We start from the raw sequence: 27,672 nt of genomic DNA, 5'->3' as shown, positions 1-27,672 counted from the left end.
CAGAGCACACAGGGAGGCCAGGATTCACAAGCCAGGGCACAAGAAGAGCCACCCAGCCGGTAATTCCAGGGCATTCTGCCAAAAATTTGGGCACAATCTGGCCAGAAGCCCAGTCCTTGAAAAAACAGCCTGGAAAGTGAAGTCTTACCAAGCCCATTAGCAGCCTGTGAGTTTCTCCATTCTGGATCCTTCCCAGGGCCTGCGGGATGTGACTAACCCAATTTTCCTAGGGAAGTCCCATCTCCTCTTCAGATTCCCCTCCTCCTTTCTAGCAAGTGAAAAGGTACAGACTGGGGACCGAGATCTTCTAAAACACTCCACAACTACAGCAGAGTAGATCTTTCTCATCTTACAGTGACTCAGCCCAGTCAGGTGAAGAGCAGAAAGGAGGCAAACAACAAGGGCCTTTCGGTAGAAGTGAGCACAAAAATCGGGCCAGACTGGTGAGACCTAGACAGCACAGAGCCTGTGTCCTGACTGCAGCTCCAGAGGGAAACCCCCACAAAACCCCATGCTATATCTGAATGGTCTCAAACCACTGCTAAGACTGTGGTGGCACTTTGCACAGCCAAGGTCTGAAAGCCACTTTATAATCTCCTCCAAAGGCTTCTCACTTTTACTGTTCTGCAAGTTTTGGAGCTGATTTTTATTTATTTAGTAGTTTTTGCTGTTCTCAGATGCAATGACAACTTTGCAGCAACTTCCAGAGTGCTGTTTGAGAAGCATGGCTTTCTGAGCAGCTCTCTTCTGGAAGCCCAACACACACAGCATTTAATGAAGGTGCACTCAAAGTGCCAACAGAAGCTATTTAATTACTCCCTGCAACATTGCTGGCCCACATCTGATGAAAAATTACCTATAAAGTCTAAACAACTTGCCCAAAGCTTATTTGAGCCATTCTTTTAAGTCATTCCTCTTTTTCACAGATTGTGCCTACATTACTTGCAGTTGAAACAAATTTGACATTTGAATGTGGAGTTTATGATGCTAAAGCAAGGTGATGCTGTGCTTACACATGGGCAGGATGAAGGCTTTGCATTAACTCCTGCTGGCATGTTTCTGGGGGAAGACAGAAAGAAATTTGCACACAGGCTTTTTACCAGAGTGCCTGAGAGGGAGAAAAAGACTTTAATTGTGATTATGTGTAAACCCTACTTGAGAGGTATAAACCCTGGAATACTTCAAATCCACTAAAAATGTTGGCGATTTCATATTTTGGGCCCCCCAAGGACAGGGCAGGAAGAGAGGTGAGCTCTCGAAGCCCAGAAGCCTCTGCTCAGGGGATGAGGGGCTGCCCCTTATATATCCAGGAGTGTCCCCAAAGCACCACCGGAATACGCCAGGTACCCAAGGCCTTCAGCTACGGAACAGCAGGGAGAGGCTTCCTCAATGGTGCCTCCCCGGTCCGTTGGCGAGTGACGCGGAGACCAGCACCGGCCCCAGCAGCGGGTCCATGCTGCCCGGGCTGCACCTCCCCGCAGTCCCGCCGCCGCTGCCCGCCCACGGGTGGCTGGGGACTCGCAGCTCCCGCCACTGGAGCGGCCGCCCCCGGCCCGGTCCGAGCCGCCCGAAGGAGCTCGGCGCGCCCCCAGCTCGGGGCTCCCGGGATAGCTCGGCCCCGCGGGTGGCCGCACTCCGCCGCGCCGGCTCTGCCTGGCGGGCAAAACAAAGCGGAGACAGGGAAAGGAAAAGGGATAGAAAGTGCAGCTCCTGCCTCCTCCCGGCCCTCCGCCTAGATCTCCCTGTATGAGACAGCGCTGCAAGCGGATCCTGACCGGGGGAAGGGGGTGGAGAGAGGAGGAGGAGGAGGACAGAGGGAGGGAGGGAGGGAAGGAGGGACGAACGGGAGCCTCTCTCCTTCCCTGGGCTGTTTTTTCAGTTTCCTGTCTCGCATTGTGCTCACAGCGGATATGTGCTGCGCCTACAGGTGTGTCCCCTCCTCGCAGCTTTTCCCTGGCTCCCCGGCGTAGACTCGGGCTGTCGGGGGGCGGCGGCGGATCGCGACCGTCATGTGATGATTATTCTCTCGAGGCGGTTTCTCTCCTCTCTCTCCCTGCCTTCCCCTCCCTCCCTCCCTCTCTTTCTGTCGCTCTCCTCCTTCCTCTCGGAGGTGGCCGCAGCCGCCGCTGCCTTTGCACTGACTCCGGCTGCTGTGGCGGCGGCGGGGCCCGCCGGGAGCAGGGGCGGCCGCCGGGGGCTGCCGTAGCGCCTCTGCCCAGCCCGCCGCCGCCCACCCCGGGCTCCCTGCCGCCGCCGCTCCGGCTCGGGCAACTCGGACGGTCCGCGCCCGCGGGGCTCCCTCCGGGCTCCCTCTCTCCGGCGCCTGCACCTGTTGAAGGTAACGCAGCCCCCAACCCTGCCGCTGCGCGCCTCGGGATGGGGGGAGGAGGGGAAGGCGGATTTCGCGGCGGGGTCCCCCCGCTCTCCCACCGTCGGGAGCCCCTGAACCGCCGGCAGAGCAACTTCCCCCCTCCTCGGCTGCGGCCCCCAGGGCTGGGAGGCGGGGGCCGGGGCGGAGGGGGCTTCCGCCGCGCTGCCCGCTCCCCAGATGGCTTTAGTTAAGGGACTCCCAAGTGGCGGCTCCGGACTCGGAGCGCCGTTCCCAAGCCACAGTGCAAGGGCCAGGGGAGGGCGCGGGGCGGCGGCTCCGGCGGCCCGGAGCGCCGGGTGCCGGCGGATCTTTCCCCACGGCTCGCCCGCTGTGGTGGTGACCGGGGGGGGGGGGTGGCCGCTCTCCGCGGGAGTTTCGCAATCCCCGCGGCCCGGCGGGGGTCAGCAGCCCCGCTGCCGCCGCTCGCCCGAGCCCGGCGCCGGCTCCTCGCTCCGCCTTCCCACCGTCGGCTTGTGAGCAAACCTGGGTATTCCTGCAAACGCGTTTTGTCTCTTTGCAGAGGCAGCTTTAAACTTTCTTTCCAAACTGTTAATTAGATATGCTGTACTTCGCTCGTGTTTCGTGCAGGCGAATGAAAGTGCGAGGCTGGAAAGGCTTATGACTCAAGGCGTAGCTATTCGGGAGCTGCAGGACACCTCTGCCTTCCCCGTTTAGCTGGGCTGTACCTGTGACTTGTGACTTTGCCTTCTCCCAGGCTGTGTCAGTCTCGGTGCCACCCGCTGAGAGAAGGGATCAATAACAATTTGGGTCATTTCTGAGTTAGTAAGACCCTCTAGTAAATATACAAAGAAGAAAGTGTAAGTTTATCACGTCTCTCAACTCTCATGGAAAATAGAGTTGCCTTTGTGGTCCACAAATAACACTCCAGACCCGTCTCTATCACGGAGCTTGTTATCAAGAGATAACTTGTTTGTAAAGGAACTTGGTGCTTTTGTAACTATCCTGGTTACCTTGAATGTGATGATTAGCTTATTGAACACCAGAGGGAACTCTGAATAGGTAGTTCATTCAAGGGAGGTGTATGCTGATTTTACTGTTTATGCTCTCATTACAATGGAATCTAGAAGGAAGCAAAGGTTGGTAAGTAATAGGCTGCTGGTATGTACCTAGGATTGGCTTCAGCTTGCTTTGCAGTTCTTTTCTAAAGGCATCAAGTCCAAAGATGGGCTGAACATTCTTTTTTTACTATTTTTTCTTTCCAAAGCTTGAAATATATAATTGGCTCTGCAGGAGCAGAGTTGTGTACCATGCTGTAGGCAATCAGCTGGGTCACCCATTCGCTGTGATCCAGGGAGTGAGATTACACATGCACATTGAGCTGGTGCTTAATGCCCAGCCTGCCTTTTGAGTTTCGAGACAGATCCGGCACACTTGGGTACTGGGGCTGCCACCTGCAATGGAAAAGCCAGAGCAGAGTATGCTTCCAGCCAAAACAAAAGGGAGGAAGTCTGCTTCCGAGCCTGGCATGGCTTGTCTTTCTTGCCTTGAATACTTGTGGGTCTCTAAGTCCCAGAGGGAACCTAGTCTGATTGCACATGAAATAGAAAATTATCTTTTAAAGAATATACTACTTAAGCCAGCACAGAAAGTAACTAATGGTGGTGTTTAGGAAAGGAGCTTGAATAGCAGTTTCTGCTACAAAAAGCTTTTAAAAGAATCTGATATAACTACAGAAATCTAGTGTCAACCCATCAAAATGTGATGCTGAGTTATGTAGTAAAATGAACCCTGAAGCTCTGAATGCTTGTGATAGTCTGTTGCAACAGTTTGGATAATCAGACTTCTTTAATACCCCTGGTATATTGATGATATGGGAAGGATAGCACAGTTAATACACTTGTAATGCTGACTTGCGTTCTAGGAGCAGAAACATCCAGCTGTTTCATCTAGTCCCTTTGCCAGACTTTACTCTGCCTTTCATCCTTGTTTCCTACTGAACTTTGAATCTGACAGGGTTTATAGCCTGGCATATGAATGTAAACTACTTTTTATGGCTGTTCATGTTGGTGTGTAATGCTGTGAAGTCCAGTAGCATGAACCTTCTATTCTAGCCTCTGCCCTGACAGAGGGACTAGGCTGAGTACTGGGATCAGCTACATCAAGCTGCGATTATGAACCACATCCTGTAAGCTCCTACGTTCTTCTGAAATGGCAAATGTGACTCCAGTGAATGACCTTGTGCAGCAGCAGTGGAGAGGCAGCTCTGCACAATAAGAAGTTGTGTGACCTTCTTGGTAGGTCAGTCATAGAATCTGTGGCTCTGGATTTCAGAAGGACTTAGTGCACCTGTATGGCCATCCTCTTCCTCTCTACCTCCTTCATCCATTCTGGTAATTAGCAAGGGATTCTTTTTCTTTTAGATAAATCTTGCTTCATCCATCTAACCTAAAGACCTATTATGTGAAATATCCTCACTAAGGGCACAGCCCTCTTCTGCCTGAATTTTCCTACAGATGTTGTTGGAAGTGGTGATAAAGGCTTTAGATAGCTCCATAAAACTGGAAGTTCTTTGCCTTGCACGCAGAAACTCTCTAGGAACAAATTACATTTTGAAAGGAGCTCTCTTCATGAATGCCTACTAAGAACAAAAAAATTCCAGTGACTTGTTGGTGATGGGTTTGGATTCTGGCTTAATTTTGAGAAAGTGGTTTGCACATTCATTTGTTGTTAAGAAGATGTAATACTAAGCATTTGTATTATGTAATGGCTATAATTTGGAAATTTTCTTACACTTTTGAATTATTTATTGGATGAAGGACTGAGTGAAAATATTTATAACAGTAGTGTCATATTCTGAATATGGAATTAAAATTGTAAAATTAAGGTACCAAGCTTGAATTGGGGTTTGTAACTTGTTTGCAACTTAAGCTCTTGCCAGCAAGCAGTTAATGGCAAAGTTAACTGCCAGTAAAGTATTTCCTATGGTTCTTTTACTGTCATTTGTTCTCACTTTCCTCCAGCCAGACTGTTCCACAGAGTTATAATGAATATTCACCAAAATAGCTTGCCATTGTCACTTATGCAGTTCCTCATCAGATCCAATGTGTTGATGAGCTAATGTGCACTTGATTAAATGTACTTGATCTCTGCAAACAAAAACTATAGGTCCTTCTTGAGGCAAAGTTATCACCTGCACAGCTGTTAGTGAGATGAGAGTCTAAGTAATTAATATAGAATTAAGTAAACAAACAACCCCAATGTGGTGTTCCTTCTGCTTCTCTACCTTTATCTTTCAGTTCAACTCAGTAGTGGATATGTGCATTTTGGCTTCTCTTGCAGGTTTTTCTTGTGCACCATGGGAAGTTGTAAAGCTCAGCTGACAGTGTGGGAGGCCATCTTCTAATTAAATGACTACCATTAGAATGAAAAAAAAAAAAAAAAAAAAAAGAAAAAGAAGAAAGGCCATTGAAGCCAGGGTAACTAGAATTAGTGGACTATTTAAGAGTTTTCTTTAAATATGAGGCTGGCTTGGACTTGACATTGGTCTGTTAATCCTTCTTAAAAAATATAACACAGCTTGAGTAGGTCACTGATGGGGTGTCTGTTTAAAAAAAAGCAACAGTATTTGTATAGTAAGTGGTTTATCCTTCTACTCTTTGCTTGGTCAAAACTCATGCAGACAAAGTGGAAGTAAGGAGCTGATGATAGCTCTTTTATCTAACCATCAGCAGCTTAGTGTTACAAAAAGCTCTCTTGCTATCTACAAAACTGCTCAGACCTGGCTATAAAAAGAGACCACGGACGGAGTCCTTGTCCCTGGAGGCTCCAGAGGATGGATGGAAGAGGAAGAGGGCATGTACTTGCCCAAACCCTGGAGCAGCATCACATTCTAGAGACCTGTTCAGGGGAGCTTGCAGTGTTAGGACTTATTTCTCTAGGTGGCTGACAGTTTCTTTGTCTGTTAAAACAGAGTATTTTTCACCTTCTGTCTTTGAAGTGAAACCTCTGGTAATACATAACTTTTGTATCTCTCTTAAGTTTCCTTCTCAGATGGTTGAGGGAAGACTGAGTTGTTGACATAACATCCAGAAGTCCATGAGCTTAACAAACATCAGTAATGATGATTAAAATGAATCCCAGAGCTAACTTGGTAACCATCCCCTGCTCAATTGCTGCGGCCATTGTAGCATGGGGCAGAGTTTGTCCCCAGGAATGTATCAGCAGAAGAGCTGTGGTCACCAGCCACATGCTCAATGGACACTTGGTTTCTCTTTGGAATTTGTCTTCTGGGAGCCTGTGCCAGCATGGATTGATGATTAGCTCCATGCCGAGCTGCACAGGCTCAGGAGCCTTCACATTTGTCAGCAGACAGGGTCTTCTGAAGTGCTTCCAACCTCACCTACCTTTGTGGTTAGCTTCCAAGTTTCTGCCTCTCCGTATTCACTTTCGATATGCCCTCTTCTATTGCCTGCACTCAGGTAAACAGCTTTGAGATCCTGTAAACAAGCAAAATTAGTAGTTTTGATTTATTCAATCAAAGTGTGTCTTCTTCAAATAGTTACCTAATTAAAACCTTGTTTCTGTTTTTTTGACTTGCATTTCTTGTTAACCAGCATCATTAATTTAAGGCCATGGGTAAAAAGTGGAGGCATTTTGGCAATTTGCAGTGAGTAGATCTTGTATTACTTGACAGTCACAGTCTTCTTTATAGTGCATATATGTGATCTCTCTCTCTTTCTCTTTCTCTCTCTCTCTGTCTTTTTTTCTCTCTTTTTCTCTCTATCTCTCTTTTTCTCTCTCTCTTTCTCTCTCTCTCTCTTTCTCTCTCTCTTTTTCTGTCTGTCTCTCTTTCTCTGTCTCTCTTTCTCTCTCTCTCTCTCTCTTTCTTTCTCTCTCTCTCTGTTTAGGTTGTTTAAAAGCCTTCTCAGTCATATAACAAACCAGGAAGCCTTAGAGAAGCTTTCTCCTGAACTCTCCTTCCCCTGCTTCTGTGCTGGAGCTGCACAGGTATAGACCTCTCAGGCACACTCTGCCAGGTTAAGTTCATTGGAACTGCCTGTGATCAACTAGATTGGAAATAAAAAATCCATGGGATTTTTAGCATTTCAACTGAAGTGTTACAGAATTTACCTTTTTAGAACAAGGTATGTTCACCGTTTTTGCTGAATAGACCTGGCTAGTGTATTTCTGGTTAAGCTGGATGAAGTCTAGATGTTAATTTGGACTGAAGGAAGCTCTCATAAACCTGATAGTAGTCTTCTGTTAGGGTGATAGAAGGGTTTGTTGGAGAACTGATGCAGAAATCAAGATCAGATATGAACTTTCTGTTTATACTAATTGACCATAAATATGTAGAAATTTCAGGAGTGAAATTCTTACCTTTTTTCCCCCTGGGCTCTTATTTATCTTCTACATAGTTTAAAGAGAATAACTGTTTTTGTCAGATTTATGTGAGAGATTATATAAAGAAGATATAGCTATTAAATTCCAATTGCATCACTGCTTAGAATTTATGAAGGGCCAATTCTTTAGCCAGTGTTTACCCAGTGGAAAAAAAAAAGTGACTAGTCAAATGAATTCAACAATAGGAAGAAAGCAAAGGGCAGAAAAAATTAAACACACTGATCTGGTGAAAAGGGTGCAGCTAAAATACAAAGTGAGGTCTCCCATCCGAAATCAGAAGGAAAATTAATAATCTTTTGCTTGGACTTAGCCTTGGCAATCACAGCAAATCAAAGCTTTCCTGAAGATACATGGCGCTCAGAATGTTTAATAGTAATAGACTATGTTTTCCTTCACCTTGTAAGAGTCCTTTCCTTTTAATGGATCTGGTTATTCTCATTGAGTTGTCAGTCTAAAATATGCACCTTCTCTCCTAAATACATCAGAAGACAAATAATTAGTCTTCTCTTAATGTGTAGCCACAAAGCTTGTTGAACTTTGGTGCTATGTTCATTTAATCAGTATGAGACAAATTGTTGTAAGCTTGATGTTGGGTCTGTTGAATTGTAAGGCAATGAAAGCAATAGTTTAACCTCTTCTATTTCCAGTAAGTAGTTAAAAATAATAATAAAAAAACTTATAAGTTGTTCTGTGTTATTTTGATTGACGTTATCGGCAACTGGACCTTTTTTCCCTCATGAACTAACAGCTTATGAGACCTCTAGCTGGAATCATGGTGCATACACCTCACCCTTATGGGTATCTGTTACAAACCTAGAAAAGCAACAGGAACAGGTGACTTTTGGGATATTTAGTTTTCTTCCCACAGAGGAGGAGGAGTTTTTCCTCTAAAAGGCTTTCAGTCAGGCAGATAGTGTCTTTGTGAGTGGTTTTTCAAGAGTCAATTACATCTCTAACCATGAAGCTGGCTTTGTGACTAGGAATATCTACCTGCTGCATGCTCCAGGTTTTGTCTCCTGCCAAACCAAAAGACTTCACTTGCTTTGGCAACAATGTAGCACTAAATGGTGATATGAATTTACTTACTAATATGTTGGATAAAGCTCCAGAGAGGTGATGTTTGTGTTTATTAACAGATGGCCTCTTCATTTGACATTTAACTGGGGGAAGATCTGTAAGCATTTCACAGTCCATTGTGCATTTCAATCGGTGTTCAGTAGCATTAGGGAAAATGCAGGGCAATACCCTTCTGGGTTTTTTGGTTTGGTATTTGTTTGGTTTGCTTTGTCCAGCTTTGGGTTGGTTTGGGGTTTTTTTGAGACCCCGATTCAGAGTTTAGGGTTAGAGGAGCTGTCAAATCCTGCATCTGTTTGGCCATCTCACTCAGCTGTTGCTTATAGGCTGCTAAAGCATAGCTTATCCGGAAATACTGAGGAAAAGAGATTCCATCTTTAAGAATATTGTTCCTGTTTGTTTTTTAATATGTTCAGATTTATTTCTCATTTCTAACAGGAGCCTTTATGCTTTTGACTTGCATCTGTTCATCCCTTTTAAGTCTTCTTGTGGCTGTATTAAAGTGTTTATTATTGCTGCTAATTTTTTTTTCCTTAAAGATGATCAAGTAAGCTGTCAGTTGTCTGTGTGGCTTAATCAGAAGGACTGAATCTTTAAATCTGATTATACTTAATGCTTTTTTCCCCCCTTTTCAATGCTAATTGGTTTTGCAGCTCTGCATGTTCTCTAATATTAAACATTTTTTTTTTTTTTTTGAGCAACAGCCATGGCAGGGCACAGTATTTCAGTGTTACTCATTACCATTACATATCCCATCCCACCCCACCCCATTGAGTATTTCCATTCACTCTCATATCTTTTCATCCATGAACAACATTAGTCCTTTTAATAAGAACAGAGGCTTCTAGCATCATGCTTAGTTGCATGGCTATGATGACCTTCATGTCTCTTTTGGTTTCCTTGCTTCTTAAGGTTGCAGCCACGATTTGCAACCTAACCTGCATTTCTTTTTAGTGGTTGCGTATATCTGCATTCAGATGTAATAAGACTGTTTTGGTGACAAGTAATTGTGATAACTTTGTGGGATTTTCATTACGTTTTTATTTATCATGCTACTAAACCATATAATCCATTAATTTTACCACCAAGGACATACTTATTTTCAGGCAGCTAGTAAAACAGTTTGGTAATATAAAGCATAATTCCAGTCAGAACTGCAAAAGGAGCATTGCAGTTGCATCATGATGCTACACAGCAATGACAACTTTCTGAGGTCTTTCAGTTAGCTATTATTTTATCTATTTGGCCTATGTGTTTTAATATCCTTTTTTATAAAATCTTGTGAATTTTGTTTTGTGACCATTAGAATACCTCTTTAAGTCCTCTGTTGATGTATTCAGTGTGAAATACGTTGATTTTGACTTCTTATCTCTTACCCTTTTTGCATCTACACAGATGAAAAAGAATAATTTTCTATAATATCTTGAGATGCCAGCTCCAAAATTGTGCTTAGGATACCTGCAAACCAACTGAGCAAGCTGTTTGTCTTTATTGTGAATAGTGCCCAGTTCTTTGCCTTATCTTCTCTGAAGCACCTTTTCTGCATCTCTCCCAGCAGGAACAAGTACACGTTGAAAGGCACCTCATCCTGGAAGCTATTTACACAGGAGCCTGAGCCCCAAGAGGTCCCTTGTGCTCGTGGTGGTTGTGCTGCACAGGTGGGCTAAGAATGCATTTGGACCAAGGGTTTGTTTGGTTTTTTTAACCTCCATTTCTTCTTCCAAAGTTGCATGATGCTCACCTGAGGAGGATGAGGTGCAGAGCACTTCAGTGCAGGTGACTTGGTGTATCAGCAAAGAGAGGTGGCCATGTGGGGTTTATATGTTTTGGGCTTAGGTTGAAATATTACAGGCTCAAATTTAGTGCAATTACCTGTCATGAAAATGTATTTACTTTGTAATTGTCCTGGATACTGTTTGATTTAATAGTGATTTTTATGCATACTTTTATATCTCCTGGACTTATAGTGTAAAATGACATTAAGCAACTTTTGCATGTGAATCATCTCCAAGGTAACTTAGTTATCAACACATAGTATCTCAATTGCTCAGAGTAACACTTTCCACTTGTCTAATTGCACTTTTGCAATCTGTATTACTTGTACCTCTGTCGTTCAAATTATTGTGTACAGGTGTAGTCGGTGAGGACTTTCCAATTTACTTTTCCCAGTTGTAACAATTAGTTATCTTTTCATTTTGATCCTGAGGCCTGTAAAATAAGCAAGTAAATGTAAACAGCATTGTTGAAACTAAACTCTATGTGGTATTTTCTCCTGATAATTTGAAGAGACAGCCTGTGTTTTTGGTTGTCTGTGGCATAATTAATCTACTTTAATTATACTTGAACAGGAACTCTGATATCAGAAGAGGGTAGCAGCCTCGGAATTCAGGGGCTTTTGAATGTTAGGAGTCTTTGAATGAGGCAGGCTGGAAGAGTTCCTCTACATTGTTACTCAGCTTGTTAGGAAGAAGCTGGTAAATTTGTGGCTAAAAATAGCCATGTACTTGCTTTCCTTCCCTCCCTCTCACAGACTTTTCTACATTGCTCACACTTTTCACATACAGTAACTCAGTAAGGCCACGCTGTTTGCTGCTGTTTCTGTCCCAAACAGCGATGCTCCTACGCTGTGCCAAGAGTTGAGTGGCATTGGTCAGATGCCAACAGGCGTATCTGCTGGGATACAAGAAATCTGGGTTGGTTTGTGTGTAGGTTTGGTGTCCAGAGTGCCATCTATTGCAATTCACTGTGTGCAGTGGGGTCCTGCAGCTTTCTTGGCTGGGGACTTAGTACGTTTGCAGGTTGGGACCTGCTAACTCTACTAGCTAGCCTGTGTCCTCTCTCTCTCTAAAGGTCCCTGTGCAAAGGGAGACCTGCATACCCAGACTTCCTGACTTGAGCAAAGCCTTCTACAAAGCTCTTTCACATCAGGCACTGTGTACTCACGAGATGACTTGGCACAGGGGAGAGCATTTCTGTGCCAAGTGGGTTAGCAGCATGCACAGACCATCATTCAATGATATTAAGTCTTGGGTGGCAGCTCTGCTGCAAGTAGTTCCTGCCATCACAGTCCAGGAGCTTGGTTTTGCTAACATGAGTGTTTCGTGGAGCTGTGCAGTGAACTGGACAGGAGAGATGATCAGGCATTTTGCTATATTATATGTAGTTATTTGGCTTTGAAAAATCTGTTTTCAAGTTTCAGCGCATCTCTTGCGAGCATGGTCCTGCAAACACCTTATTTTGCGAAGTTGGATTGAGAAGGTGGAAAGGAAAAAACAAAAAAGATTCAAAACCAGCTTAAAATCACTTTGTTGCCAAATCTTGTTATCAAGCCCCACCTGTGTCTGTAGGTCTCTTCCTTCCTCTCCTGGGTGGCCCTATTAGACAACAAGAGGGGGCTTTTGCAAACGAAGTTGGAGTGTTCAGCTTGTGCTTTCAGTAGCAGCCTTGCCCCTTTTGTCACTGGGAATGAGAGGAGGTGGCTTTAAAATGAATGCAGCTGTTTTGCATGGAACTGGCAAGTGGCTTTATTCTCTATGGGTGCTGTAAGTATCACATCCATATGTGCTTTGTGGGGGAATTTTCTTGGTACCTGCTGGTTTGCTTTCTCAGCTAATGACCTCCCGTGCACTGCAAGCACAGTCCATAGTGTTAACCATGCACACAGTCATTTCCTTTTCCCTCTTACCTCATTTCAGAGGACTTTGCTCTTGAATCTTGTAAATGGGGTGATAATTTCAAAGCAAACAGCTTCCAGTTCTTTCTTGCCAACTTTTGCCCACAAGGTATGCAAAGTAAACAGAGCAGTTAGGAAATTAGTTATGTACCTTCCCTCATAGTGCAAGGCATCCCAGGATGGTTTATAGCTCTTTTTAAAGTAATGAATGGAAAGCATGGGACTGGTACACCCAAGCTGCATTTTAATATATGGAGCCGTTGCGCAGATCATTTATATTCTTAAGAAGCTTCAGGAAAATCCTGTAAGATAAGAGATTTTAAAAAATCTCTACTATTTGTGCATTGAATTCAAAAGTGTCTTATTGCCTGCAGCAGAGAAAGAAAATCAAAATATCGAGGGTGGAGTAAAAGAAATGTAATTTTCTTCCCAAATAAAAAATTACTGAATTGGATTTCACCTGACTGTGGGGCTTTTTACCTTTGTTAGGCTTCTTGAGGAAGCTGGAGTGGTGGATACACAGCAGCTGCAGGTTATGATACCTGTAATAGGATATGCAGATGCCATCGCAGTCTATTTGTTCAAGGAGACGAGAGTAGGCAGCTATTTAAAAACATGACTTTAAAAAGCTGACGAAGAAATTGTTAATGCTTAATATATTTAGCTCCAGTCTAGGTATTAAACATTCTTTGCCAATTGAGCAATAGGAAAATGTGTTAAATATGAACACTAGACCTAAAGTTATCAACCCTGAAGTTCAGCTGCAAGGGGATGGTGTAGCTGCAAAGAGACATAACTATTATGTGGTCTCCTCCAAATGAGAGAGGGCAGGTCCCAAGTGCAGGACACTTGCAGGAATTCAGATCAACAGTCATGATATAATCTCATTAGACCATGAGCACAAACTCAACCTCCATATAAAGCTCACATGTGTGACAGCACAAATAGAAAGCTAGGACTCCTCCCATCACAAAAGAAGACCCTTCATTAGCAATTTTCCTCCCTTGGTCAGCCTCAAAGGACAGTATCATAATAATTATAGAAGTTCTTCACACATTTCTAACTGCTTTGTAAAAGTAGCTATATACATGGAATGCTCTCTAACTTTTTTCAGAAATAGGATCTGTTATTAAAAATAAAATAAATATAGATTTGTATATTATATATATTATGTACAGTATACTTTATAGTTAAAGTTGATGTGGTTTTAAAGGAAAGTATGCTCTGTCATGGGAAGACTTGCCCTTTATGTTTCCCAAGAGATGGTTTTGAAATTCACTGAAAGTAGGGTATTTTTAATAGAAATTCCTTGAGTACCATAAACTTTAACTCAAAACACCTGAAAGAATGTAACATATCTGTCTTCTGGAATATTTCAGTTGTACTTGTGCCAAATGCAGAGCAGCTAACTCAGCTGCAAGGGCTTAGTTTGGCTGTACTTGTAGTCCCTAAAATGCATGAGCTAATTTATTTTTTTAAATACAGATTTAAGGCTAAGATCTTATGTTTACATGAAGGGAGAGGAAATATTAAAATTTGAGTAAATTTGTTTTAGTCATATACACACACACACATGCACGCACATATGTAAGCCACAGGACAAGGATGATGTGTTCCTGGGATAATTTCTTTTTAAATAATTGTGTATCAAAGAAGTGTGAGATCAAACATCCCAAATCACACTAACTTTTTTTCCTCTTTAGTTCAAATAAACTTCACCTCAACTGGAATTTTTTGTTCCTGAGAGAAATTGTGAATATCCTCTTTAAAAACTTAAGAGAAATTAGGAGCTGAAGTAGCCTTCTGCTTAGCCGAGCCCCCATGAAGCAGACACTGCTTTATGAGACTTCATTCAGCATCTGCTTTTTACCTCTGATTCTTTAATGAGTTCAAAGCTGCCCAGGTAAATACAATTACAAATGTGCTGCAGATTGTACCAAAGCCAGGGCATCAGCAGTCCAGAAGCTTTGTGACTGAGCTACCGATCATCAGAGAGAAATGAAGAAAGTAACCTTCTCTTCAGTACATACCCATTCCATAGGACAGACTGTATCTTCCTGGTTTACCTTGTTCAAAGATCAGCAAATCAGGTTGGAATCTAGATTTTGATTTATTTGTTGTCCTCTAAGTGTTTTTTTGAATGGCTTAAGTCTTGCTCTGTGGCCAGGTAGAAGGCAATGTTTTAACTACATCTCTGTCACAATTACAACAGCTCTTTTTTTTTTTTTAATAGTCAGAAGATGATTGTTTTTTTCTTCAGACTGTATGCCAGATATAGTGGGAGCAGTGTGTTTATTTTCCATTGTTTTTTCTGGAGAAACCTCGCAGCGGGTTGCTGAGTGTTGAGAAGGGTGGCTAATGGGACCGGTCCTTGCAGCCAGCTCATTATTTGGCTATTTAAAGCAAATAATAAAAAAAAACCCTATATGACATCTAAGTTGGATTATCTCTTTGGTGTGATGAGGGTGCACTTGAGAAAGCTGAAATATTTTTCTTTTTCCTAATTTTACCTATAGATATCTATGGCCTACTTGACTAAGATGAACTCATGTGCCTCAAACTGATAATGAGAAAATCAGATTGATTTCCTCAAGTGAGCAGTTATGCAAACTCAAAACATTCAGCAACAATGAATTAACTGCAGGTATGGAGATGGAGTACACCAAACCTCAACCCACCTGCTGGCAGGGGGGATTCATGAAAGAAAATTTCTCTTTCTCCTTTGGATTAGAAAAAAAATGGGGATTGATCCCATGAAGATGGAAGAAGCATTATACTGCATCCTACTCCCACCTGGGAGTTGTTCTGCATCATTAAATCTTTTTTCTGGACAGGAGGTGGCTACCATTTTACAGAAAAGCAAAGTAAAGGGCAGGGCAGCCCTTATTTACCCAGGTTCAGAGTTGTAGATTTATTTCCCAGGCCTGGAAGATCCAGGAGTAGAAATCATATGTCCAAAGGCCTTTGTGTTAGGAGGCCCTTAAGAGTCTCCTCCTGGCTGAAAAATGACCCTCCGTTGGTGGTTTGGATCTATATTATTTGTAAATTGCATAGCTTCATTTAACAAGAACCTGCTAAAATTGCACTGACTCTGTGTGTGTATGTGAGAAAATTCAATTGTGAATCTGTACAATTGGGTCTGGTCTGGTTAAAATAAAATATCACCACAGCAGTCACAAGCAGAGACACGTGGAGGAAATTCTCCACTGGCATTCCTTGGGAGTGCTGCAAATGCCTTACTGTTCCTGGAGTGCAAAATCATTCCTTCCTCCTAAAGGGGATCCAAATGCTTTTAATATTGACCAGGAGATTAAAAAAGCCCCAACAACTAAGCGTACAGCTTGGATCCTGTTACTGTATTGAATAGCTATTAATAGGGCTGCTGTGGGAAACGTCGTAGGAGAGGAAGCATAGCTCCCTATAGCTGCAAACTTAGGAAATTCTGAAGTTTTAAAATGTTCCTGCTGTTTCCTCCCACGGCAATAGTAACTGCCATCCTCTATTTGTATTTTGTGTGTTGACTTGGGAAAAGATTTTATTTGATGCTACAGCACAGCTTGAGGAACCAGCTGTAGAGAATATTAATATCTGATCTTGTTTCATTAATATCAATTTCAGGCATGCATTCCAGAGGGGGTTAATATTAAGCTGTTTTTAACTGCAGCAGTATTGTGCAGATTCCTAGACTGAACACACCAGATGGTTTGCACTAAATTTTATGGTGCAGAAGACAAGAACCAGGCTTCCTCACAGAAAGGGAATGTGACAGTGGATGTCTTGAAAGTACAGGGAAGTTTTAGGCACTGGTCTTGTCTGTGCTTTTTCCTTGGCTTCTGAGGTTGCTGCTCGCTTCAGCTTCCTTGTTGACTCGTTTTTGTCTCTTATTGCTAGCTGCAATATTGCCACCTTTCAGCAAGGCTGTGTTTCTGGGCTGGCCTGTGGTCATCTCCCTCCCTGCATCCACCTGAAGCAGAATTGGTTGTGTATCCCACTTGCTGGAAGCTGGGGCAGACATTGCAATGGCCTCTTCTTCTGCAAGACCACCAAATGAGGTCATTAGACATTAGATTATTATTATTTTTTAAATATTTGGATATGCAGACTTCAAGGAAGAGAATGAACCACTTTCTTTTCTTTTCTTCACTCTTTCCACAACATAAAATGGCATAATTGAATAGCAGCTATTTTGTTTTACAAATGCCTCTATGCGTGAAATTAGTGTGCTTCCAAAAAACAGCCCTAAAACAGAAAGACTCTGCAAGGTTTGTTACAGTAAGTTAGACCTGTGACATTCTATCCTCTGAGAAATATTTCTGCAAGAGGATGTAGTTATCCAGCTCATCAACATGCATAATTTCTTCTGCTGTGTCTAGCCTTAAGTCAAGATTGGATTTTGTGAAGGTGTCTGCAGAGGAGTTCTATGTTTTGAGCCGTACGAAAAGAAAAGGTTAAAAATTGTTGTTGCAGCACAAACACACACTGCTTTAAAATTTGAAAAAATGGTGTCTTTTAAATATCAAAGGGTTTAGTATTAATCCAGCACTTGTGATTTTCTTAAATCATGTTATTTGCATAATAATACTCACCACCTGCTGTATCTTCAAAGCGCTTTTCAGACATTAACTAATTGATCTTTGTAACACCCCTGTGATGGAAAGACCTGTTATTATCCCCACTCTGCAGATGTGGAAACCAAGACCCCAGAGTAGTTGAGGGAACTTGTTGGGTGCAGGGCTGAGACCTTGGCATCACGGATGCTATGTCCCTATTGTCCTGTCTTCTGGGAGCTGCTGCTTGCAGCACTTTCAGGGCAGCCACGCTTTCTTCTTGCCTGCCTTTATTTAATAGCAAGAAAGGCACCGAGTCATTTATTTGTATCATTGGAGGGATATTGTTGGGGGATGTTTTTTGGTTTGATTTTGATATTTTTTTGCTAAAGGATTTTGCTATGATTTTTAGTCATTCTATAGTGAAAGACACACAAGGCAGAAAAGCTCTTACAGGTCCTTATTGTCTGTGTGCACCACAGCAATACTAGCTGAGAGCTTTTAAGCACATTTGCCTTTGTTCAGAGCTCAGTATGGCCTTGCTGTTAGGAGCCTTTTGGCCAAATATGCCCCTGCTTGTCAGAGTAACAAATTACTAGAATGGGAAGTGACCTGGTGAGTTGCCTGTCCTTACAAAATTTCAATACCTGCTGCCATCCTGCACTGGTGGTGAGAAGCAGTGCCCAGGTGGCTGTCAGGAGAGCGTCTGGTGTCCTCACCCAGGGATGCTTCAGCAGAGGGAGATTGGGGCAGTGCTGCTGATGGAATGGCAGTACTGCCCTTCTCTCTATGGGATGTCAGCCTCCCCGTTTTCTTTCACCATGTGTCTAGGTGAGCCACAGCTGCATATTGCCCTCCACCACTGGTTGTGCAGGTGATGTGCAGATCTCCCTGACTGTCACTACCTTCAGACCAGAGCTTAGTAAAACACCTGAAGGGCCTTGGTAAGTGTCATGTACCTGGAGTAAAAATAGGGCAAAAAAGGAGGACAGGCAGTTGTCATGCACTGAAATAAAAGGATATCAAAATCTCCTTCATGTGTAATAATCTGAGGGGCAATTTAGAATGGGGTATTAAAAAATGCATTGCAGTCACTTTAATCTGGCAGTGTCACTTTAATACTTAGTGTGAGGGCTTTATATTAAAGTGTATGGATTTGTTTTTACAGATGTTTCAGCAGCGTTATCTCCAAATAGGAAAATAAAGCTTGGCAGTGGAGCACTCAGAGCCCATCAGTGCAGGCTCAGACTGAACTGTAGGAAATCCCACGTCACGCCAGATTTCAGGAGATGTCTGCAGATAATGTATGGTTTCTTAAGTGCAGTGCCCAGGGCCCTGTGAGGGCAGCAGTGGCAAAGTGGCAGATTGTGTCAACAAGTTAGGGACATGGTTATATGTATTGGCTTTAGTTATTTGGATAAGCAGGGGAATCAGGGAGGTAGGGAGGGGGAGCACAAGTCACTCTGAATTCCTTTGTAGTCTGGTTGGGACAAATGGACTGTAATCTCTCTTCAGGGCACAAATTACAGGATTTCCAGACCCTCGGATGCCTGTGGGATGTTGTCTTCTTTTCACTCCCTCAAATGGCATTTCCACATAGCTTGTGTTGGCTGAGGGTAAAACCAGATCTGGTTTCAGACACGTGAGACCATCACCTGTCCCATGCAGTGTTCTCTCCATGTTTTGTGGTATCTTCAGGGGAAAGGGATGAAACCAGAGATTCACCATATGAAAGACTTCTCAGAGAGGGAGGGGCAGCTCAGGACAGGGAGAGAGGGCAGAGCCCTGGTCATGGTGCATGGTAGTTGAGGAAGCACTTCAGTGCTGATTAATCTGCTAGTGATGCATTTGAAGGTGGAGAAGTAGAATAAAAGCTTAGATCACTTAGCAAGAGGCAGGGCTGGAAGCACAGGACAGAGAGGGAGGGGGAGGGAGATGTAATATGGGCCAGTCGAGATCTGGGGTTTGAAGTTGGCGTGCAGGAGGCACCGTGCTGTCCTGCTGTGCTCCCTGGCAGGGACACATGCAGCATTTGGGAGAAAGGTTTGGCTGTGGGTATCCCAGGGCTCCCAGGAGCTGTGGCAGTGTCTCTCTGCCTCTTTCCCTGATGGAGGATGGGGCAGCCCTCATGCTGGTGGGAGTTGGCTGCTCTGAGGGTTCAGGGGGAAGCTGCAATGCTTATAATCACATCAGATTTTTTTTAATTTATTTTTTCCAGTGAGGGGTGTAACGTCACTTGCAGCTCTTATGCTTAGGGAGTGCCTGAGGGAAGATGTGACTGCAGCTGACTGAGGTGTTGCTGGGGCTGGTAGCAAAGTAGAGGCTGAGCTTCCATTTGTTTGCTCAGCAAATGCTTTTGGATGTCTGAAGGGACCAGAGCGAGTGGGAACTCGTAACCCCGCTTCCTCTTACCACTTTTGCTGCTGAGGGTAAACATGGACCATCAAATTGTGTCAGAGCTGCAACATTGACAGTGATGGCTTCCAAAACATCAAACAGGGGCATGCCCTCTCTTTTCCTGATTTTTTTTCCCTGAAACTACTGAAGTGTGGAGTTTCTCTGTACCACGGGTGGCAGATGATATTTCTAGTAGGCAGAAACTTTAAGGATTTGAGTTGAAAAGCTTTCTGCCTCTCTCCCCCTTAAACTGATGAAATGAAAAAAAAACATATTTACCATTGAAACTTATGCATGAGACTTAGGATTAATTTTTTAAGCTTGATGCTTATGATGGATGTGGGGGCTATCTGCAGTGGTATTCTGCACATGTCCACCTGAAGCTTCTTCACAGCTTCCCATAGAGGGCCTCACTTTGGACTGCAGATAATGTCAGATGTGATTTATTCCTGGCCTTTGGAACAGCCAGTGCAAGTTTGCCATTTTTTTCTTACTGTGGGTACATACTCTATTATGGGACTGAGTTGATAGATTTCCAGAAAACCTGGGCACCTATCAAATAATGATTACTTTTGATCTCTTCTACAGGGTTGTACTGAACTATCAACCCATGAGAGAGGTCTCAGCAAACTCAGTTTATTTAAGCATATTTAATAATTAAATAATACTTTAAATAATGGAAAGTGGGCTTGGGAAGGAAACTGAAGAGGCCATGTACAGAGTCCATCCTCTGTCATAAGGAGGAATCAGCTATGGTTAAGCTGTTCATTACAGATGCTTGTTAAACCTCTTCCCAGATCTCTGATGGTAAAGACTTCATATCTGTCTTTTCCTCTGATCAGATACTATCAGTGAAGTTTTTTCTGATGTTTATCCTGTAACTCCTTGATGCCATTTAAGTCTCTTGTCTTTAATAGACATTCCCTTCCTCTGTGAATATTTTCCCTTTATTTGTGTGTTCAATAAAACCTAAATCACTTGCCAATAATTCTTGGGCCCTTGAAAGGGCAAGAAAGCAAGCTCTTAAACACTTTAAAGTTCCCTTCAGAAATAACACTGGCAATCTATACAGCCTTGAACTTGTTTGTTAGCAGACTCTATAGACTCTGTAACTAGCTAGGTTTGTTTAGCAAACTTTTTAAACCTCTCACCTTTTAAAACCAGATTGTTTCCAGACTGGGCTTATAAATGGAGTTCTGTGCCTCTTGTTTAATTTTGCTGGGAACAAAAATGCTAGTGTCTTCATTCAAGGGCCTGCCTTGCTTTGTAGGAGCTGATTTACAATACAATGTGTAAATGTAGTAGCAGCTTGGAACAAAGGAGAGCCTGTTTATCCAAACAAATTTGAGGGTGAGGGCAAAGAGGTAAATTGCAGCCTGTTCACTGAACTGCACCTTGAAAGCAGAACGAAACAACAGTGCACATGGAAATGTGGTGGACAAAATGATCCTTGGGCTTTTTGACCCAGTGTCCCTGGTATTCTAGGGTACTGCTGACCCAAGGACCCAAGACAAACTGTCTGGGGTGCCCAGGTGCTTTCCCAGCCCTTTGGAGAAGCTTTGCTGGCAAGTATGGATTTTTTTAATCTCTGTTTTTAGTGCCCTTCTTGGAGCAGGGGGTGTTCTCTAGGTAGTTGTGTGGAGTCCAACGTAAGCCCTTGGCAGGGCTCGCCACAGTTCTCCCATCTGCAGCATTTTAGCCAATTGCTTCTACTTGTCCTGAAGGAAAGCCAGCCAACACGTTTCTCAGATTTAAGTATTCAGAGTATTTTAGCCTTGCTGTTAAGCTTGTGTGTCTGAGCTATAATGGCTAAGTCTGTTAGTAAAGAGATTAAATTGTGTAGAAGTTATATTGCCTTGTCCAGACATGAAAAATAAATTGTTAGAAATGGGCTTGCATCCAAAGTGTGATCACTCCTGGAAAAGAAATTGGACAAAACTCTTCACTGCAATGCACTGTGAAAAGGCCTGTGCCTTGCACGTTCACTTTTTGTGCTTGCTATTGAGTTTACTATCTAGTACTAAAAATTATACGGAGAATCACCTATTCAAATTCATATTGGTAATGCTTCATAAGGTTGGCTGCTATATGGGTGCATGTTGCTGAAAATCTATTTCTTTTTCTGCTTCTTCTACTGGTGGTTGGCTTTGCAGAGCAAGAAAGGTTGGTTGTAGCTGGGATGTGATTATGTGAACTCTAACACAGTTCATCAGCTTCTTGTCTTAGTTGCATCCTGTGTGCTGTGTAGTGTTTACTGTTGTATCAAGCAGCATGAAGTTTCATCTGTCCTTTATGTCCACTAAGAATATAATTAATTTTGGTTTTGCAGGGCTTTATTTTAAACTTTCCTGCTTTATAAATTAAAGCTTTTTGAAATCTTCAGCCTTGCTGGTGGGAAGAACAGTTTAGTTTGGTTTAACAGTAGATGAGTAATCTATTTACACAGTGGTTTTTCAGTTCAGCTACAGTCACCTTGCTCTAACTGTTCCACTAAAATGTCAGTGGCCTCAATCAATTCCCAGTCAGCCTTCTTTATTCTCCTCTTGATTTTTCTTGTTCTTCCTAGTCTGTAACACTAAAGGAAGCACTAACTTATAAAGCATGTGTGCTGTATTCCTGTTAATGGTTCTCAACACAATTATGCTAAGTCAGGTTGCTGACCTGGTTTTGTTCCATTTGGTCCTCACAAAGGATTTTATCACAGAGACTCACACATTTCATGCTTGCCATTTCAAAAGAGATGAACAGCATCTCTTAAGGAATATATTTTAACTACTTATGTGTGTTTTGGTCCTTTCCTGTGTGAAACTGGGTCAGTGTTTGTTAAACTAGTTTATCTTGTTTTCCGTATACTGGAATACAAAGTCACGCTGAAAGCACTCACTTTGTGTGCAGGTTCATTCCACAACCATTTTATAGGCACCCAAATTTGAAACCCATCCTGTGCATGTCACTGAGCTCTGTTCTGCAGGTGAGGAGAGGCCTAAGGGATGATTAATGCCTGTGAGCACAGGGCATCAGCAGGGCAGCTCCTGATTTGTGGGGTGGCTAGGCTAGGGAAGAGGGATGCCCTGATGGTGTGGGACCTGCCACCCCACAAGGTACTGGTGGGTCAGCAGATGGGATGCACCACTGCTGAGAAGCTTGTTTTTATTCCTGTAATTAGTAAGCAAGGTTACTTTACTCCCAGGAATGTTTAAGAAGAACACTTGGTCTTCAGGGACTGCTGCCTGCTGAAAGAGGATGGGGTGGTGGTAGTTGTTTTGCTTTGTTTTAAGTAGCTAAATGTGGTATGGACCATTTTCTGATGAAAGAACAGAAACATCTTCATAGCTTGTGTTCTAAAAAGCCTTGAGAAAGCTGTGGGTGATGGGTCAGCCCATAAATGTCATTAATTTCATGTGGAGTGGCTAAACTTCCTGCTGACTCTAGGTAATGTACCCACTGAGCTTGGATAAAAGGTTAGAGATGGCAATTACGGAAAAATCCTTTTCTGTTAAGCTTTTCTAAGCTTAACCAAGCCACTGTCAATAATTACTCTTTTTTTCCTTGCAATTGTGTAGTGAGTCTAATCCAGACTTGGTTTATTTCATTTATTTATTGCTTGAATGTGCACATTTAAGCTACATGGAGAATATCAAGCTATATTGAATGCACACTGAGCAAATGCATTTGTTGGACATACCTAGTGTGTTAAGCAGAGAATAGATTTACAATATGTTTGTAAGTGGTCATAATTGGGTTGTAAAGTGCTTGCCCTTGTTCTTTCATTTCTCTGGTTGTCTCTTAAGTTGAAGAAGGCATCTTGCAGAGTGGCATCAGGATGGAGAAAGGGTTCAACCAGAAGGGCTAGAAATAGCAGCTGTTTGTTTATGCCAGGATTTTTATTCTCTCTTCTTCCTCCTCCCTTTCTTGGGGGTAGTCTTATGTATTCCACCCACTCTCATTCCCTTCTGGTGAATGTGTGTGGATGTGCTCCAGAACCATATGTGCTTATAGATATATACATCAAAGGAAGCTCTAGTGTGCCTGGAGAAGCTGTTTGAGTTTAGATGAGCCCTGAATTTGCCGACTGCTACAGCATTTCTTTTGAAGAACCACATGGCAGTGCTGCCATTTCTTTCCTTCAGCATCTTTACACACTGAACACCCCTTAGCCTCCAAAGCAAGTAAGTTGGTGATACACACACTATGTATAAACTTTACCAAGATGAACTTCACCACAAGGCACCAGGTAGGCTTCTTGGTGACTGAGATGTGTTGGATCACATGATGCATGTGCCCAACAGCAGAATAATTTCTTTGGAGAGGATTTTGCTAAGCAGTTTTCCTCTAACAGTGGGCACTTCTCCCAGCTGATGCAGGGCCACTGTCTTTCCAAATTAGTATTTCTAGGTACTGAGGATTCTGGCTGCAGACCTGAAAAATCTTGCCTGTGACTACTCTGCTGGGGCTGTTTTTGGTTAGATGTCTACTTTCTGCTCGACAGCCCTCTGCAGATTCTTGGTGCCTTCCATATTTGTGGGGTGTTAAAATGAAAAAGCTAAATGTACTCTTGGTTGGGGAATGCAGGGCATCTGGTGCATATTTTGGCATCCTTTTAAAAAATGAGAATTGCACAATAACCACTCCATTCCAGCAGCAGCAGCAGCTATTGCATCTGCACCCTATTTAAGTTAAATATTTTCCAGGAGTTTTCCATTAAATTTACCAATACGAAACACTTATCTTCCACATGGAAGCATTTATTTTAAGAGATCTTCCTACCTATTTTTATGGGTATTTGTTCTGCTATTCTTGAAAAATGAGTGCTTGTACTTGGCAAACAGTCTTTTATGTAGCACCTTTCTGACTTTTTTCCCTCTAATCTGTGGCACTGATCTTCATCAATTTGTTTCTGTAGAAGCAAGTTTCATGTCCCAGACAGGCTGATCCTGTCTGTAGCTAGCTGGGGGTAAGGGAGTGAAAATACTCTGATTTTTCACAGGTGTTGCCATGCAGTCATGCATTCCCTTCTTCAGCCTTCACACGTTGGTCAGCCATGAAATGCAGAGTGTGAGGGCGTGTGTGGAAACTGTCAGCTAAAAAACCCACCCCCTCTAAACAGAGGGAATTGCCTGTATTATGGAGCAAGTGAGCAAGGCTGCTCATCCCTAAGACAGCATGAAATGCCTTTAGGGACTTGAGAAAAGAAAATTACTTTTTCCCCTGTCTTGCTTGTGGAAGAGCATGTTCTTGTTAGCCAGACTGCCCATAAAGGTGCAACATAAACTCTTTGTTATCCCTGAGATGATAAGCTGGTGTGCTGGGGCAGCTTCTCACTTTGCCAGCCAGGTACTTCTTTCCGTTATGTGCAGCTGGAGGAATGTTTGTGTTCACAGGATCATTTGTTTACAAATTATATCCTTTCTCCTGAGACTACATCTTCTGATGATGATCAATGGCTCAGTTACTTTAATAAAGCTGAGATAGTCAGAAACAGGAATCCTTTTGAAGCTGTTGAGGCCTTGTCTGAGTCATATAATACCTTAAATGAAAACAGAGCAAATAGGAAATGTAGAAGTGAATGACAGGTGTTGGCAGGAGGGATGTTTTGGAAGTTTATAGCTTTCACAGCTTTCTTTTCTGCTCAGGGCAGATGATTGCTCTGTCTTTAGGCACAGACAAGCTGCAAATGAGAAGATGGAGAGAAACGGCCAGCAGTGGCAGGGAGGTGGGTAATGGGTCTAACCTAACATGTCTTTCTTTTTCAGTACAGGCAAAGCTCCCTGTTCTAGTTGACCAAGTTGAGTGTTTGGTGCTGGTGCCCTTGGCTCCAGGAGAGGGGTCATGAGATTGGGCTGGCTGGAAGCTGGGGAGGGGTCTCCTAGGACCCCCAGTAATGATGAGCTCTGAGATGTTGTGACAGGCATTGGGTGGTTTTGGGATGTGTTTGGAGGCTGATTATGTAGTTTATAATGCACATGTCAGTATGTTTCCATCTCCCTCAACCTCCTTACCTATGAGTGGCCGTATGACAATGTAACTCTTGCCAATTCAGGCCAACTAGTTTCTTTTTGTAACTCTGGTCATATACCACTGTGCTACAGAAGTTGCAGGCTCTTCTTTCTCCTGTCACCTTCCTGTCCCATGAGCCTACAAGCTTTTTGAACCATTGCATGTTGTTAGCTCATAACTTCTCTCACTCCTCTGTGCCATGGTTAAGCAGCTGACTGGTGAGTCTCTCCAGGCATGGCTGTGGCAAACACTTTATAGTTTTGACATCAGCCCAACTGGGTGTCACTTTCCAGGGCACGTGGTGTCTGACCACAGCTCGAGGGCCTTGTCCTGCTGGACTTGCACAACTAGTGAAGTGCACTGCTGGTTTTCCACCTTCAAGATAAGGTCTTACTGTGCATGGGAAACCAAGTGTAGGTAGTGGCTCATGGTAACCACCATTGGTAGTAACATTAGGGAACAGATTGTTGTGGGTTTTATTTCCTGAGATCCTAGAATCACAAAATGACTGAGGTTTGTGAGGGACCTCTGGAGGTCATCTGGTCACACCCTCCTGCTCAAGCAGGGCCTCCTAAAGCCAGTTGTCTGGGACTATGTCTAGACAGGTTTTGAATATGTCCAAGAACGAAGTCTCTGCAACCTTTCTGGGCAACCTGTGTCAGTGTTAGCACAACCCTCTCTGGTGTGTCAGCCACTCCTCTCAGTTTCGTTCACCCTTTTGCTGAGGCTTGACTCTGTCTGCCCCATCATCCTGATCATTGAGAAAGACACTGAAGAAGACTGGACCCAGTATTGATCCCTGGGGTTAAGTCACTAGTCAGTGGCCTCTGACTTGATTTTTTTACTGCTAATGGGTATGAGTTTTATAGTGTGAGAGGCAAAGAAGGGATTCAAAAGCATCTTAACTGGCTTCTACTGGGGAGAGAAGCTGGAGTGAGCGAGATGGGAAGCCAAAGGGAGATGTGTGGCAGTGCTTATAAGAAGTCTTGATTGATAGCTGTCAGGGGAAGCTTTTGGAGGGACAGATGTGTGTTCATCGTGCAGTTTATTGCTGATTTGTACATTTTTACCCCTAGTCTTGAAAACGGGTTATCCCCAGCTTAAATCTCCCATCTTCTAGAGTCAAATGATTAAGGGAATGTCTGCATTTTTTAAAAAGCATTATAATCTCCTTGTTCTGGGATTAACTTGAAAAGGTATGGCAAGTTAAATCCAAGTGCTTAAAATTAAAAGTAAATAAAAACATGCATTATTTGCCATTTGTGGACCTGAGATGGGCAGCACAGGTAGGGCCTCTACTGCTCTGTACCCTGCATTAGCCCCTTGTCTCAGCTGCTCAGGTGCTGTGAGACTGCATGCAGGAGGTGGTGAAGGTCTGCTGCAGGCAGGGCACATGCCTTATGTTGAAGCATGCATCAAGCAGTGGGGTTACCTCCCAGAAACTCTAATAAGCTTGTAGTCGTCCTTTGTCTGCAAAAGCCTCTGCTAGGTTGAGTGCTGTTCCCCTTTCTTGTTGGGGCAGGGTGGAGTTCAGTGGTTTCCATCCTGCCCCTAGTTCCTTGTGCCTCTCTCCCTCCTTCCCTGCAGCTGCTTCCTCCCTGAGCTGATTCAGCTTCTGGCACGGCTGTGCTGTGTGCCAGACCTGTGAGATGTTTTGATTTGGGGGTGATTTGTTTGGGTTTTTCTAAAGAACACGGTGCTTTTCTGGAGGTTTTATTTTTAAACACCTGTGAATGCACACCCAGCTTGCCTGTGGTTAGGCAAGCAGCTGAACTGGCAGAGGGGAAAGGTGTGGCAGCCCTCCTGTCCTGGCAGGGAGGCAGAGGGCTGGCAGCTGGGGCAGGATGCAGCTCCCAAACCACCTTTGCTGCTGAAGGCTTGACAAGGTGCAGCAGTATCCTTCCCCAGGTGCTCACTGTGCCTCCACCCTCCTCCCCAAGCTTGCTGCCCACTTGCTAAAAGCTGGTAAAACAGAGACCAAGAGACTTCCTCAGGAGCTGGGGGGACTTTTACACCAACTCCTTGGTGGCAGGGCTGCAGGCAGAGCTGTATCTGCCATAAAGAGCCTGACAAAGATGGCAGGGAGCCAAGGACATTTGTCCATGGAGATAGTGTGCACAGAGACAGTGGTGCTGACTTGGGTGTCTCTTGTCCACCTTGTTCACACCACTGTAGCTAAATTGCTCTTGTCTTGTTCCTGGTCCAAAACAAAGTATTCAAGGCTGTGTCATAACTGCAAGTACAGTGAG

The 27,672-nt window shown here is 43.6% G+C and overlaps 1 protein-coding gene across 7 annotated transcripts in view; it reads left to right on the top strand.

Annotated features, from left to right (window-relative positions):
• The first annotated feature begins 1,812 nt into the window (after nucleotides 1-1,812).
• The window catches only part of PLXNB2 (plexin B2), a 245,272-nt gene continuing 219,412 nt past the window's right edge, over nucleotides 1,813-27,672 (top strand). For 2 of the 7 annotated variants that reach the window (XM_030448163.1, XM_030448133.1), the window contains exons 1-2: nucleotides 2,220-2,338; nucleotides 10,365-10,467. The gene's annotated coding sequence lies outside the window, so the exon portion shown is untranslated. Of the gene's footprint in view, nucleotides 1,928-2,219; nucleotides 2,339-6,793; nucleotides 6,811-10,364; nucleotides 10,468-27,672 lie in introns of those variants that run through there. The other 5 variants (XM_030448200.1, XM_030448145.1, XM_030448139.1 and 2 more) reach the window with 5 other exon arrangements.

Source organism: Calypte anna, chromosome 1 (genome assembly GCF_003957555.1).
Source record: "Calypte anna isolate BGI_N300 chromosome 1, bCalAnn1_v1.p, whole genome shotgun sequence".
NCBI classification, from domain to species: Eukaryota; Metazoa; Chordata; class Aves; order Apodiformes; family Trochilidae; genus Calypte; species Calypte anna.
The sequence above is the reverse complement of the archived record's forward strand: the minus strand, read 5'-3'. Positions and strand labels throughout refer to the sequence as shown.